The sequence below is a fragment of the Cupressus sempervirens genome, chromosome 3, assembly GCF_028749045.1.
Source record: "Cupressus sempervirens isolate cs-2001-9-10 chromosome 3, ASM2874904v1, whole genome shotgun sequence".
Classification (NCBI taxonomy): Eukaryota; Viridiplantae; Streptophyta; class Pinopsida; order Cupressales; family Cupressaceae; genus Cupressus; species Cupressus sempervirens.
The window spans coordinates 626,915,281-626,928,849 of record NC_143120.1 but is presented as its reverse complement, the minus strand read 5'-3'; the positions used below and the strand labels follow the sequence as shown (position 1 = coordinate 626,928,849).

Genomic DNA, 13,569 nt, shown 5'->3' with positions numbered 1-13,569 from the left:
TATAGGTTGTAATAGGTATTCATATGTTTACTAGCACATAATAGGTATTTTCAGGTAATAATGAGTGTTACATTACCAAACAACACATTACTTGATTACTTATGTCAATTGCATTTTTCAATACGATATCCATACATGTGTGTCTTAAGGGGCCATAGGAGTCGTAATAGGTCATACTATTTTTTATAGGTTATAATAAATCTTAATATGTATTATTAGGATATAATAGGTCTTATTAGGTAATGATGATTCTTACATTACCAAATGACACATAACGACCTCATGATACATTTTTAGGTATTTTTATCCATATATATGTTAAGGGGACCTAGGGACTCCTACTAGGTCATTACGTCTGTTATAGGTTGTAATAGGTATTCATATGTTTACTAGCACATAATAGGTATTGTCAGGTAATAATGAGTCTTACATTACCAAACAACACATTAAGATCACTTATGTCAACTACGTTTTCAATACGTTATCCATACATGTGTGTCTTAAGGGGACATAGGAGTCGTAATAGGTCATACTTTTTTTTTAGGTTCTAATAAATCTTAATATGTATTATTAGGATATAATAGGTCTTATTAGGTAATGATGATTCTTACATTACCAACTGACACATAATGACCTCATGATATATTTCTAGGTATTTTTATCCATATATATGTTAAGGGGACCTAGGGACTCCTACTAGGTCATTACGTCTGTTATAGGTTGTAATAGGTATTCATATGTTTAAACTAGGACATAATAGACTGACCTTACTATCAACCTTAATAAAACTATATCCCATTTACTTTATTAACATTCTTAACTCTAATTCCAACTAGTAAATTAAGTCATGAGTTCTAAATTGTAAATTACCATTTGCTAACTAAACTCATTTACTTATCTAGTAACAAATTTTTCTATCCCTATGTCCTAACTCTCATCTACACTCCCCATAATCATCAAAGCATTTACATCAAAATTTAGATTTTAGTCAAGAATTATATTTTTTTTATTGCATGTATGTACATGTGTGCACTTAGTTATCATTTAATCAAAAAATTTTATTTTATTTTTATTGCATATACATGTACATGTACGATTATTTATTTTTCACATTTGCATGAGCACGTTACAATGTACATTAGATATGGTCTCTAAGATAATTTGTTTAAAAATACATATGTATGTTACATGATTGTTCATTTAGCACCATACATTTAATGTTGTGTATTTATATGTACATGTGTTTCAAATTAAATTTAACTTTTAATTATTTTAATTTAAATAGACTTGTATGTTTATATTTGTATATATATGCATGTGCAGATCTCTAGATATTTATCACTCAAATTGTAGCTTCACATTCATATTCTCATATTTATTTTCATATATACATTATGGTATCCAGTTCTGGGGATCGTGCTCCTGCATCCTCATGGGATGCCAATGTTCGTGGTGTGGGTCAGAGTGTTGAGTCTGGTACAGCACGTAGATCGACCTCCACCCATGATAGACAACAGTTATTTAGAGATACAGTGGTGAGATTATCTCGTGCTATGCAAGTTTTGGATAGATCACTTTCCTCTTCTACCACCCTCCCTAATAGGACGAAGGTCATAGTGATGCGAGAGGAGTTATTGCGTATGATCCAGACAGTTGAATCATGCAACCCTTTTGATGATATGAGCATTGAGACATTTTATTCTTCTTTATCTCACAGTGTCATTGGCACTGTGAAGTACACACAGATTGATACTGAGGTTTCCACTGACATGGTGAAAACCATGTTTCCATCTTATGCAGATCATCGCAGAGTCAGAGGCTACTCTACGACGAAGTGTACTGATCCACTCATCATACCATTGATGTATCCTCGTTGGTTGGCTACTCATCATAGATGGCCACAGAAGGATGAGTTCCCCCTATATTTCTGCAAACAATTATTTGTAGAATTTCATTTACACTATGATGTTGACTATACAGATTATCCAGGGCATGTTGGGCAGGGTCAAGGGAGACTTTCTGATAGATTTAGACCTGTGGACACTCCTGCGCCCATTAAAAAATGGGCAATGGTGGGTCCAAACCTTTTGGTTATGCCGAGAGGTCCACAGATGGCTACTGCAGGTGAGAGTGTTCCTGATGACACAATTAGGACATAGATTTTTTTGAGCATCGCCACCATCGCCACACAGTTACACGAGATTTCTTCTGATCGATGTAGTCGATATATGCTACGGTCTCGAGGTACCGCTCCCATAGCTGCATCATCTAGCATACCTGTTGATGATGATTATGGAGTTGCAGACATACCTTCTCCTGTAGACATTTCTGCAGTCTTAGAGGTGGATGCATTGCATTGTTTGGCATCATATTTAGCATCTAATCTTTTAGATGCATATCGAGCATTATCTACACTCCCAGGGATTCTATTTTGTGACATGAGCTCTCAAATTAGATATATTTTGTCATGTACAACAATCCTAGAGGATTCACAGAGGCAGGAGGACATTCCTGCACCTTCTACTACTCCTACTGCTACACAGGCCCAGGCTACAGCACCAACCCCAGCTACTCAGGACCCTACAACACCCCCCCCTACTCAGGATCTCAGTGGCACCATACAGCCTGGTCTATTTACTTCCATGCTTTCAGATCAGGGCCACACTATTGACTTGGATGCTGATACTATTTTTTCATTACATGATTCAGATATTAGTCAGATCGGCAGAGCATTACATAATGCTACAGTAAATATCTCTATATGTTTAGATTTATTTTTATTATAGTAAATAATATGTCTATATGTTTAAATTAATGTATATGTGTGTGTTTGTGTATGTGTTATAGGGTTTGAGTGATAGTATGTTACATTTTGCTGATCTGCAGACACCGACAGATCCTACACGTCGTGAGTCTCAGGTATGTTACAATTTATATATATATATATATATATATATATATTTGATTTATATACATGTAGATCTTGATATAATTTATCTGTACACATAATTAAATGGCTCACTTGTTATCATTTGACACAGGGTTCAGATGCAGCTGATAGACCCTTTTGGGGACAAGGCCCAGGATCAGGAGGGGGGATGTAGTTGATTAGATCATATGTGGCCTTTTTTTTTATTACACACATGTTATGTCTAGATACATATTTATATGGACAGTTTGATGTTTTATATGTTATTTCCATATGCATACATTTTATATCCAGACACTTTGATGTCTTATATGTTATTTTCAGATACATGGTTTATATGGACACTTTGATGTTTTATATGTTATTTCTAGATACATGTTTATATCATGGACACTAAATGATGTTTTATATGTTATTTCGAGATACTTGCTTATATGGAGATTTTGATGTTTTATATATGTTATTTCTAGACATTTGATCTACATGATCTATTTTTATACATTTAATATGGGTACATTATATTCTCCAGATATATGCACATGTATGTTATTGATCTTTTAATGTAGACGTCTATTTTATTGATCTTTTGATGTCTTCATCTTTTATGTAACTTATGCATGTGTTATGCACATGTTTCTATATGTTATTCAAATTTTCAATATTCAAGTTTACATGTATATGTATAGTTATTCATCTTAATGCCTTAATCTAACTGTAATTAACTATATAATTTTAATGGTCGATGTACATAACAATATAACATATATTTAATGACATGTCTTAATTAACTATATAATTAACTATATTTAGTCTAATTATATTTAATGTAGATCATGTATTAACTATATTTAATGACATGCCTTAATTAACTATAATTAACTATATTAAATCTAATTATATTTAATATCTTAATAATTAAGTCTATTTAATGACTTAATTAAGTCTATTTAATGACATGCCTTAATTAACTATAATTAACTATATTTAACCTAATTAACTATAACTAACTATACTTAATCCTATTAACTATATTTAATCTAATTATATTTAATGTCTTACTAATTAACTCTATTTAATGACATGCCTTAATTAACTATAATTAACTATATTTAACCTAATTAACTATAACTAACTATATTTAATCTAATTATATTTAATGTCTTAATAATTAACTCTATTTAATGACTTAATTAACTGTATTTAATGACTTAATTAACTGTATTTAATGACATACATTCTTAAATAACTATAATTAACATCATTTAATTAATAAAATATAATGTACATGTAATTATATGTAGCATAGTTCATATAACATATACATGTAATTTTAACATAATGATTATATGCAAACATAAAGAATGTATCATATAAGAACATATAAAGATTATATATACATACAAATACTAAAAAGGTTGTCTTAAGGGGAGGTCCTAAGAGACCTAGTCTTAAATGAGATATCCATGTCGAATTTAAATAAAAATAACAATACATGTCTAATTTTGCATATGCAAGATAAATGATCCAATGTACAAAAAATTATATAAAACAAATATCCTATCAATATTAAATATGAAAGTATAAGAGCTATACAGGCATAACTCAACTAGAGCTCCACAATAAGTACATAGGTAAACTAGAGCTCCACAAACAATGTATTGTTAGGATCCTCTCTACTTTTTATTATCTCTAGAAGTTTTTCATGTTCTTCAATAAGCAATTTCCACTTTTGATTTCCACGACGTACTTTTCTTTGTACTGCTTCAAATTGTAATTTGGTTGCTATAACATGGTTACTATAGTGTAAAACCTTTTCTCCAGGCTTGTATTCAATAAATTCAATACCACTACCAATTACCCTTGTTTGTTGATAATATGTTCCTTCAATAACAACTGATCCAATTGGATATGACTGTTCATCAGCATCTATAGTTCCTTCTAGCAACTTGTGTTTTGCTTTTGTGCATCTTAAAAGATAATAGTCCACATTTTCTGCATTATCTGGTAAGGCTTGAACTGCAAAAATATCCCCTGCATGTATATAAAAAGAGAAATATAAATTAATTTTAAAACAAATATACATGTATATTAATTTATATATATGTATATATGCACACAAACTTGCCAAAACTAAATCAGAAATGCACTCATAATCAACTGAATATACAGGATCATGAATGTCAATGTCAATGTCAACATCTTCAAAAGGAGGCTTTCTAACTATCTCCTTCAAATCCCAATGTGAAACATATCCATTCTCAATATTTTCACATGCACTCACTACATTGTCCTTAATGCAGTCATCACAAAAACATGTTTTCTCTCTTACTTTAAGTACTGGAGGTTTATGGTTTCCTGTAGTCATCACTTGATGTAAACTTCTAATTCCAGGAATTGTTTGAAAATTGTAAGGATTAGATCGATCTATATCTGTTACAAATACAAAAACTAATTTTCATATTTCAAAATAAATTTTTAATTAAAAACTCAACTTGATTTGAAAAAGACATTAAAAATAAATTTATAAATTAGTTCACCTTTCACCTCCCAAAAGTAATGCTTATTGTATTCAGTATCTCGAGTAGCAAAATGAACTTTGCACCATTCAACAATTTTATTTGCACTCTCTATCCTATTCCTTGTATGTACATAAAATATGCATGTATATCAAATTTAAAATATATGCTATTAGAGTATTAAACATGTACATTTAAAAAATGCATATATTTACCTGCAAGTTCATGTTGTCGAAGCACACATTTTATACATGCTCCTGCTCCATCATGCTCCCCTTTTCCGTGTCCACTTTCAAAAAAATTCCATAAAAACTTAACATTGGTTCTAGCATGTTGCATTGCTAACCAATTAAATGCTTTTGTAGATTTGAATTGTCCTGTGAACGTGAAACATGATAAGTATCTACACTTATCCAAGTACATATATTCAATAGAAATAGACATGTCCAAATAAATACAAGTTAAAATAAAGTTAAATAAATGCATAACTATTTCGTGTATACTAACCTGCACATCCATCAGACCAAATCCAGTGCTCTGAAACATTTATTCCACGATTTCTGAGATCTTCAGAGAACATTGCAAAACAATGAGCCACATAACTCCTGTCATGAACTTTATCATCACTAATATAGAAATGAACCTCTTTGATGATGATGCGTTCATTTTCATCCAATCTTTCTATCTGATCCACCTCAAATTGTGCATGTCTATAGGTCACTTGCACAAATATTGGAACTTGTTCAGAATGATAATATTGGCTTTAGAGCTCTGTATGAGGTGCAAATGTATAATTCTCAGAAAAATCTACAATTGAAAGTATACAACCAGGTGGAAAACAATTTTTGGAATCACGAAACTGTTTAGCTTGCCATCATGCACCATGACAATGTTGGATATGTGGATATATCAACGGACGAAACTTGGCCATGAACTCATCATAATGCAATTCACTCCCCTTCAGTACAATTTTTTTGGATTCATCCCCTCTATTATTTTGGTATGTCTCATATTCATATCTCATCCATGAAACTAGTGTGGATTCATTAATATTCTCAACTTGCATAATTTGAGAAAATTTGTGTAAATCTGCACAAACTTCACACTGATTTTTGATGCATTGCACTTTGAATTCATCTGAATCTTCTAATTTATCACATAATATGGACCTCACAAATTGTGTTGTACTGCTAGGGATGACCAAATTAGGGTCAAGTATTGCCATAACTTTTTTAAATGATTGCAAGTGTAGACCAAATTCAACATGATTTCTACAACAACAGGTTTCTCGCATCTTATTTATGCGTACAAAGGAAGGACGTAAACTCTCAAACATTCTCTAACATATTTTGACATTTGAAAATTTTTGTTTGAATGCTTCAAAAAGTTCACTTTGAGTTATATCTATGAAATGTTTTGGATGTTCAATTTTGGCTCCTGTTTCTTGATCTTTATTTTGTATAGTATCACGCCTGTTGGAAGAAACATGAGAATGTGTGGTCCAAAATTCAATAACTTGTCTTTTTACTTCTTCAGAAATCCTGTCTTTTTGAGGAACTCTACAAATATTCACCCAGTTATTCTCAATGTTATCATCTAACATATTTCTCCTCTTGATGTATCTCTGGATAGTTCTTCTAGATATATGTAGTACATCAAAAATTGCACGTACCTATTTTCTATGTGTCAATTTTCTACTAGATATAGTAGTCATCAATGCTCTATGTGCATTACTCAAATCACCTCCTCGAGTTGTGTTGTCAATTTTGTTATAAGCATTTTGAAAATTTTCAACTATTGTTTTATTAATATTATGAGCATGACTTTTCCTATTATCAACACCCAACAACTCTAAGTCGAGTCTCATATCTCTTCTCCTAAATAACTTGACAAATAATTGTGTCTATCCAAATATATTTTTATCCTTGAAGTATTCATCCCACATGTTCTGAAAATGCTTTTTGATAGTGTTATCATTTATCATATCTTTGGATGGAATTTGGTTTAAAAGTAGTTCTTCATCCAAATCCATCAAATTTTTTATGCTTTCTAATTTGTCTCTATCAATAGAACTGCCAATTTCTTCCTCTTCATTACTTTCATTTTCTTTATGAATCTCATCATGTTCAGGAATTTCAGTAGGTTGGTTTTGAGCATGTTTTGTATGGCCTTTCATTTTGTCATCTCTTTTTCTATCATATTTCCTTGATCTTTTCCTTTTACTACCCATTGAATAATTCAACCTATAGAAAAAAAAAAAAAAAAAAATTAGATTTCACTAAATATTAGCTAATGGTTCAATATATAATACATAAAAATAAAAATAATTAGAAGAGAAAAAAAGCACCTTCAAAATATTCGATCCTTTGCAATATTGATTAAATCCGCAAAATAGTTGTTGAAAATTGCTTCAAAATTAATTGTTTTTTGCAAATCTTCTTCCAATTTTTGTTGTCCCTGTATATTTAATTATTTAAAAAAGATAAAACAATATATTTTTATATCAAAAAGTCACACTAACCGCTAGCGGTTTCTCAAGCCGACTAGGGGTTTCGGCCGGAACTGTTCCGACCGAAACCGTTATGGCCGAAACTATTTCGGTCGAAATTGTTACGACTGAAACTGTTTCGGCCGTAATTGTCTATGTGGCAGCCAAACAAGCAAAAATCAAAACTTCTGTAAACATCTCACTTTGAAGGCCAATTTGACCTACTAAATTGAAGTATTTTTTAAAACTAAAAATATACTTTTGTAGTTCTCGGAGTCACGATTATGATTGTATAATTTTTTTAAGGTTTTGATTATGAATAATATGTTATAATTTAAAAATATTACAAGTAGGTATCTTAAGATTCAGGAAGATGTCTATTCAAAAATAAGAAAAAAATAGTAAATCATGTTAATTTTTTTTAATTTTTTTATGGTGCACTAGAGGAGAGAGTCTTCTTCAAGAATATGTAATTTTTTTTAAAAAATATGTAAATTTGATGGAAAAAGTTTGACGGGAGAAAAAAATTGCCTATTTCTGATAACTTTGACTTTGACCAGTTATAACTTCAAAAATATTAGCCAAATTTCAATTTTTATTTTTCGGTGCACTAGGTATACATGTTAACTCTAACATATTCCAAAATCAAACCAAAATATGAACATTTACATATATTTGTTTGACGGGAAAAAAAATCTATATTTTTAGTATTTTTAAAAAATTTAAAAATACACTTTAAAAATTCAAAAATAAATAAAATTTTCACTCAATTTAAAAAAAAAAAATTATAGGCATAAACTTCATCCAATTTTACACATTTCATTAGTTTACATCATCTTCAAATTCTAAGCACAAATGCCACTTTTATTTCGTTAAATTTGAAGACTTTAAATTCTGATATCACTTCTCCTTTATAAAAGGTGACATAGGTTTATGCTTTTACCCATGGATTGTGGTATAACCATGGTCAAAATGTATTCAAGATTTCAAATTATGGGACAATTAAATGCACAAAATAGATCTATTGTTGAGGCTTTACCTATTTAAGGAAACATAATTGACACTAATAGAGTCAACATAGATGTCTTTGCATGCTATGTGCATACTATATGTTTGACCAAATCATTATTCTATTTTTTGAAAGGTCATGGGAAACAAATCAAGGTAAAATCTTGAAGAAATTCTACAAAACAATGCAAAACATGGAGTCAAAGATCAAACTGAAAACACAAACTATTTGAAAATATGCCAAAAGAACACAAGCTTAAGGATATAATAATTAAGTGCAATTGGTTATGGACACTTTTCCTTAATCATTGAAATAAATTTTGAAGGATTGGGAAGCAACAAAATGTCTCAATGATAAATTAGTAATTTCATCAAGTCTCAAGAGCAACCAAAAACATCAATGAGAGATTGGATGGAGTCTTAGAAATGCAGTTCATATGCCATCACTTCATAAAATCTTCAAATATTCTTATAGGAGTGATAATTATATGAGTTGAAGGAATTAATTTTCTTACTTTCAAAGTGCTTCCAATAGTCAAAATGGTTGCTAAGTATGTCAAGGTTGGGAAGGAAGTTGATGTTCCCTATCAAAAATAGTGAAATATTAACCAATTTTCTTTGAAGGTCCAAGATCGATATGAATCAAATAGTGAAAACTTAGATTAAAGGAAAGATCTCCATGGTCTCAAGCTTGTGCAAATCATTGAAGCAAGTCAAGATTATCAGTTGATCGATCACTGGAATTGAATAGCTATTAAAGTTACTCATGGATAAAGAAAGGATGAGAAGCTCATCTTAGTGGCACATCTACCTCATGGCACCTTCAATTCTTCAAGTGGTGAAGTGAGAAGAAGATGAAGATATAAGGATATTCCAACAAGACCAATCACATGTTTAATGTATAAGGTAACATTTTCACTTAAAAAGTTAGAGTTGATTGTAATATGCATTCAAAATTTATAAATTCTACCTTTTTAGGTAGATACAAACCCAAAGGGATAGCTTCTAGGTAATTATCTCCTAAAGAGTATAAATATAGGGCATTGTCAATGTAATGGGGGGCTTTTTGGACTTTAGATCCTTATTTTGATACCTCTTCATCGAGATCCTTATTTTTGGACTTTGTGGGTGAAAGCATTTATTTTCCTTTTTCAGTTACCTTTTCTTGATCATCTTCTAGGAATGCATCTTTTGATAAATTCATGATCAAAAGATTTTATCTCCTAAAGATTTTGATCATGAATTTGAAAATAAGGATCTCGATGAAGAGGTATCAAAATCTTTACATACATGCTTTCACCCACAATTTGAAAAGAATGATGAATATAGAGTTTGAGAAGATGAATCATATGTGGTCACAATTCCAAGTTGGTGTCTTGATGCTTTAGATGATGGCTTCCTATGTGGAGAAGATCTTCCCAATCCTCTATCACTAGTCATCAAAGAGGAGACAAATGTTGATAAAAGTCAAGGTATGAACTCATGTTTTTCTTCCTCTAACATGTTACTAAGAAATGAAACTCATGATGATCTTGTGAAAGTAACAAAAAATAATCTTCTATCACAGTTGTTTCAAATTATAGATCCTGGCATTGAAAATCAATCTCTAGATATGAATGATGCTAATATCAAGAATGAGGCAATTTTGTAAAGGATCCATTGTATGCCTTTGATTAAAGATATTGAAGACCATTTCAAGGAACATGATTAGGAAAGTGTGAGTATTGATAAACTTCAGGAGGTTTAAGATAATACCTAAAGCTATTCAAGATTCCCTCTTGGTCAAGGTCCTAATGATTTAGGAAGTGACTCCATGTATAAGCCATCTCAAGTTGTCATCATTTATGAAGGTACATAGATCCAAAGTGGCATTCTTTCCTTGGGGTACTATACAAATTGAAAATGATCATGTTGTAGATAATGAGACAAAGATCTTAGATCAATTTGTAAAGGATCAAAAGTTCATAAGGTATGTTCAAATCAAGAAATAGAGAAATATGAAGATGGAGTAGAAGAAAACCCTACCCCACCTGATCAACAATCAAAGTGCGAAGAGGGGGATCTCATCCTAAATTCAAATGATTGTGAATCCTAAATAACACAATTTATATACAAGAAAAAGGTGTACCTTCAAATCCAAAGCATTTCTCAGGATTTTTAACAAGGACCATGGTAATTGAAGAGGAAAACCTCTCTATATCATAAAAGAGCCAAGGGATTCATGATGATTGATTGTGAGAAATCCAAGAAGAGGGCTTTTCCAGATGGAGCAAAAGACCAGAAGTGCATTCAAAAGCTTTTGAATATAATACTGTCACCTTTTCAAAATGAAATCATTAATGACATGCGATAGGAAGACCATTTGATTCTAAAGTCAAATATTTTTTATGAGGAATAGTTATTTGGATATATTCCCTTGTCGAAAGCAATGGAGCATGTTAAGAATATAAAATTTGGAAACCAAGGAGAAAGCCTACATTTGACTTCATTCGAACTATAGAGATGTCACATATTAGCTCACAATGGCATTTACTTTTCTCAGCCAGTCAACAGTTTTGCATGAATAATTTGGACCTAGAGCTATTAGAGGTAGGGGTTCCTACCATGTACATATGTTTGTTAGAATTTTTTTTTGTGAGTTCCATTTTTTTCTTGTCCCCTTTTTCTCTTGTCATTTCCTTTGTTTCCTTTGGTATCCCCTAATTGACTCTATGGGCCATGTGATAAAGCATTGCTCTTGCTTAAATCTAGGTTCATTCAATGTCCTACATAGTCCTTGTCTCTAGATAGAGCCAACTATTACCTTGATATTTCATTGTGCCCAAAAAGTTCAATATAAAGTTAATTTGGGAATGAGAGTTTAAATGTTTAAAAAAAACATTCTCTCTCCCTAAAATAAAACTTTATCTCTCCTTGAACTAAAACTTTCTCTCTCCATTAACTCTAACATTTTCTCTCTCTCTCTCTACAAACTCCAATTTACTCTCTTTCTATCAACCTTAACTATTTGGAAAGTTAACATTAGAAAGTTAGATTCAATGCTTGACTTTCCTCACTCTCTCTCCTCAAACTCCAACTTTTCTCTCTCCATCAACCTTAACCTTCAGAAAGAAGTTGGAGTTCAATTTTGCAACTTGGTTCAAATGCGTACCCCAACCTTAACTTATTTCCCTTATCCTAATCCAAACTTTCCAAGTCAAACCCCAACCTTGAATAACTACTATATGGATTTTATGTAAAGATGTAGGCAATGGAAGAATGAAGATCACAAAAACTTCATCAGGTTAAATCTCTTCATCAATGAACGTACACTCTTCCTTTGGTAGAATATTAAAGTAAAAGAAATCAATGCAAAACAATAAAAAATGAAGAATGCACACAATCAAATGGAGCACTACTTGCCACCTCAATAGGATAACATTTTTAATGTAAGGCTTACAAATTTGGAATATGTGTATCGAATGTGAAATACTAGGAAATGTGATTGTCTAGCAAGAGTCCTACATGAACTTCCAAAGTTTAATATTGATTGTGTAGGCAATTAGAATAACATGTTTGACATGGCATAATACATAAAAAATATACATGTTGTACTTGGTAATAAAATAATTTTAAGGCTTGTGAATGGTCATTGGGGCATGATGATTATCTTTAACAATCTCCATTAGAATAGAATTGGTGCATATAAAATCTAATATAATGCACATGAAAAGTTTGACAAAATGCCTCTAGTTCATAGTGCAGACAATATGAAGGAAATGCAACACTTATTGAATCAAGTATATATGTAAAAAGAAGTTGAATGTTTATTGTGGTCCTTTAAAGGAATAATAACATAGTTGAGTGATTGGTATAGAAAGGAGATTGGAGAAGAGGATGGACATCCATTGGAACACATAGACATTGGGATCTTTGTTTTCTACTATTATCTAGCATGGACATATCTCTCATAGATACTCATGGATGATGTCAAAACAAAAACAACACAACAATTGTTTGAACAAATACCTTGAGAAGATGTGATTGTAGTGATGTGACTAAGTGTTTGACAAAATGCCATGAAAGTGATGTAAGAAAAATTTAGATACATAAACAATAACTCAACTATTCAATAGAATTTCCAAAGGCTATGGGATCGATTATAGTATAATTATGGTTGAAATGTATTCAAGCCTGCAAATTATAGGACAATTAAATGTACAAAATAGATATACTATGGAGGCTTCACCTATTTAAGGAAATGTAATTGACACTAATGGAATCAACATAGATTCTTTTGCATGCTAGGTGCATGCTATATTTTTAAATAAATCATCACTCTATTTCTAGAAAGGTCATGGGAAACAAAGTAGGGTAAAAGCTTGAAGAAATACTCCAAAACAACACAAAACATAGAGTCAAAGATCAAATAGAGCACACAAAATGTTTGAGAAAATTCCACAAGCACACAAGCTTAAGGAGACAATGTTTGCTTGTGCAATATGTTATTGACACTTTTCCTATCATTGATACAAATTTTGAAGGCTTGGGAAGCAACAAAATGTCTCAATGATAAATTAGTAACTTCATCATGTCTCAAGAGCAACCAAATCCACTTATTAGAGATTGGACAGAGTCTTCCAAATGTA

At 31.2% G+C, this 13,569-nt stretch overlaps 1 long non-coding RNA gene across 1 annotated transcript; it reads left to right on the top strand.

Moving 5' to 3' along the window:
* The first annotated feature begins 2,804 nt into the window (after positions 1–2,804).
* Positions 2,805–3,327, top strand: LOC149568242 (uncharacterized). The gene is made up of 2 exons (XR_016361664.1): positions 2,805–2,919; positions 3,042–3,327. It is a non-coding gene; the product is annotated as an uncharacterized LOC149568242 (long non-coding RNA).
* Positions 3,328–13,569: the final 10,242 nt, after the last annotated feature.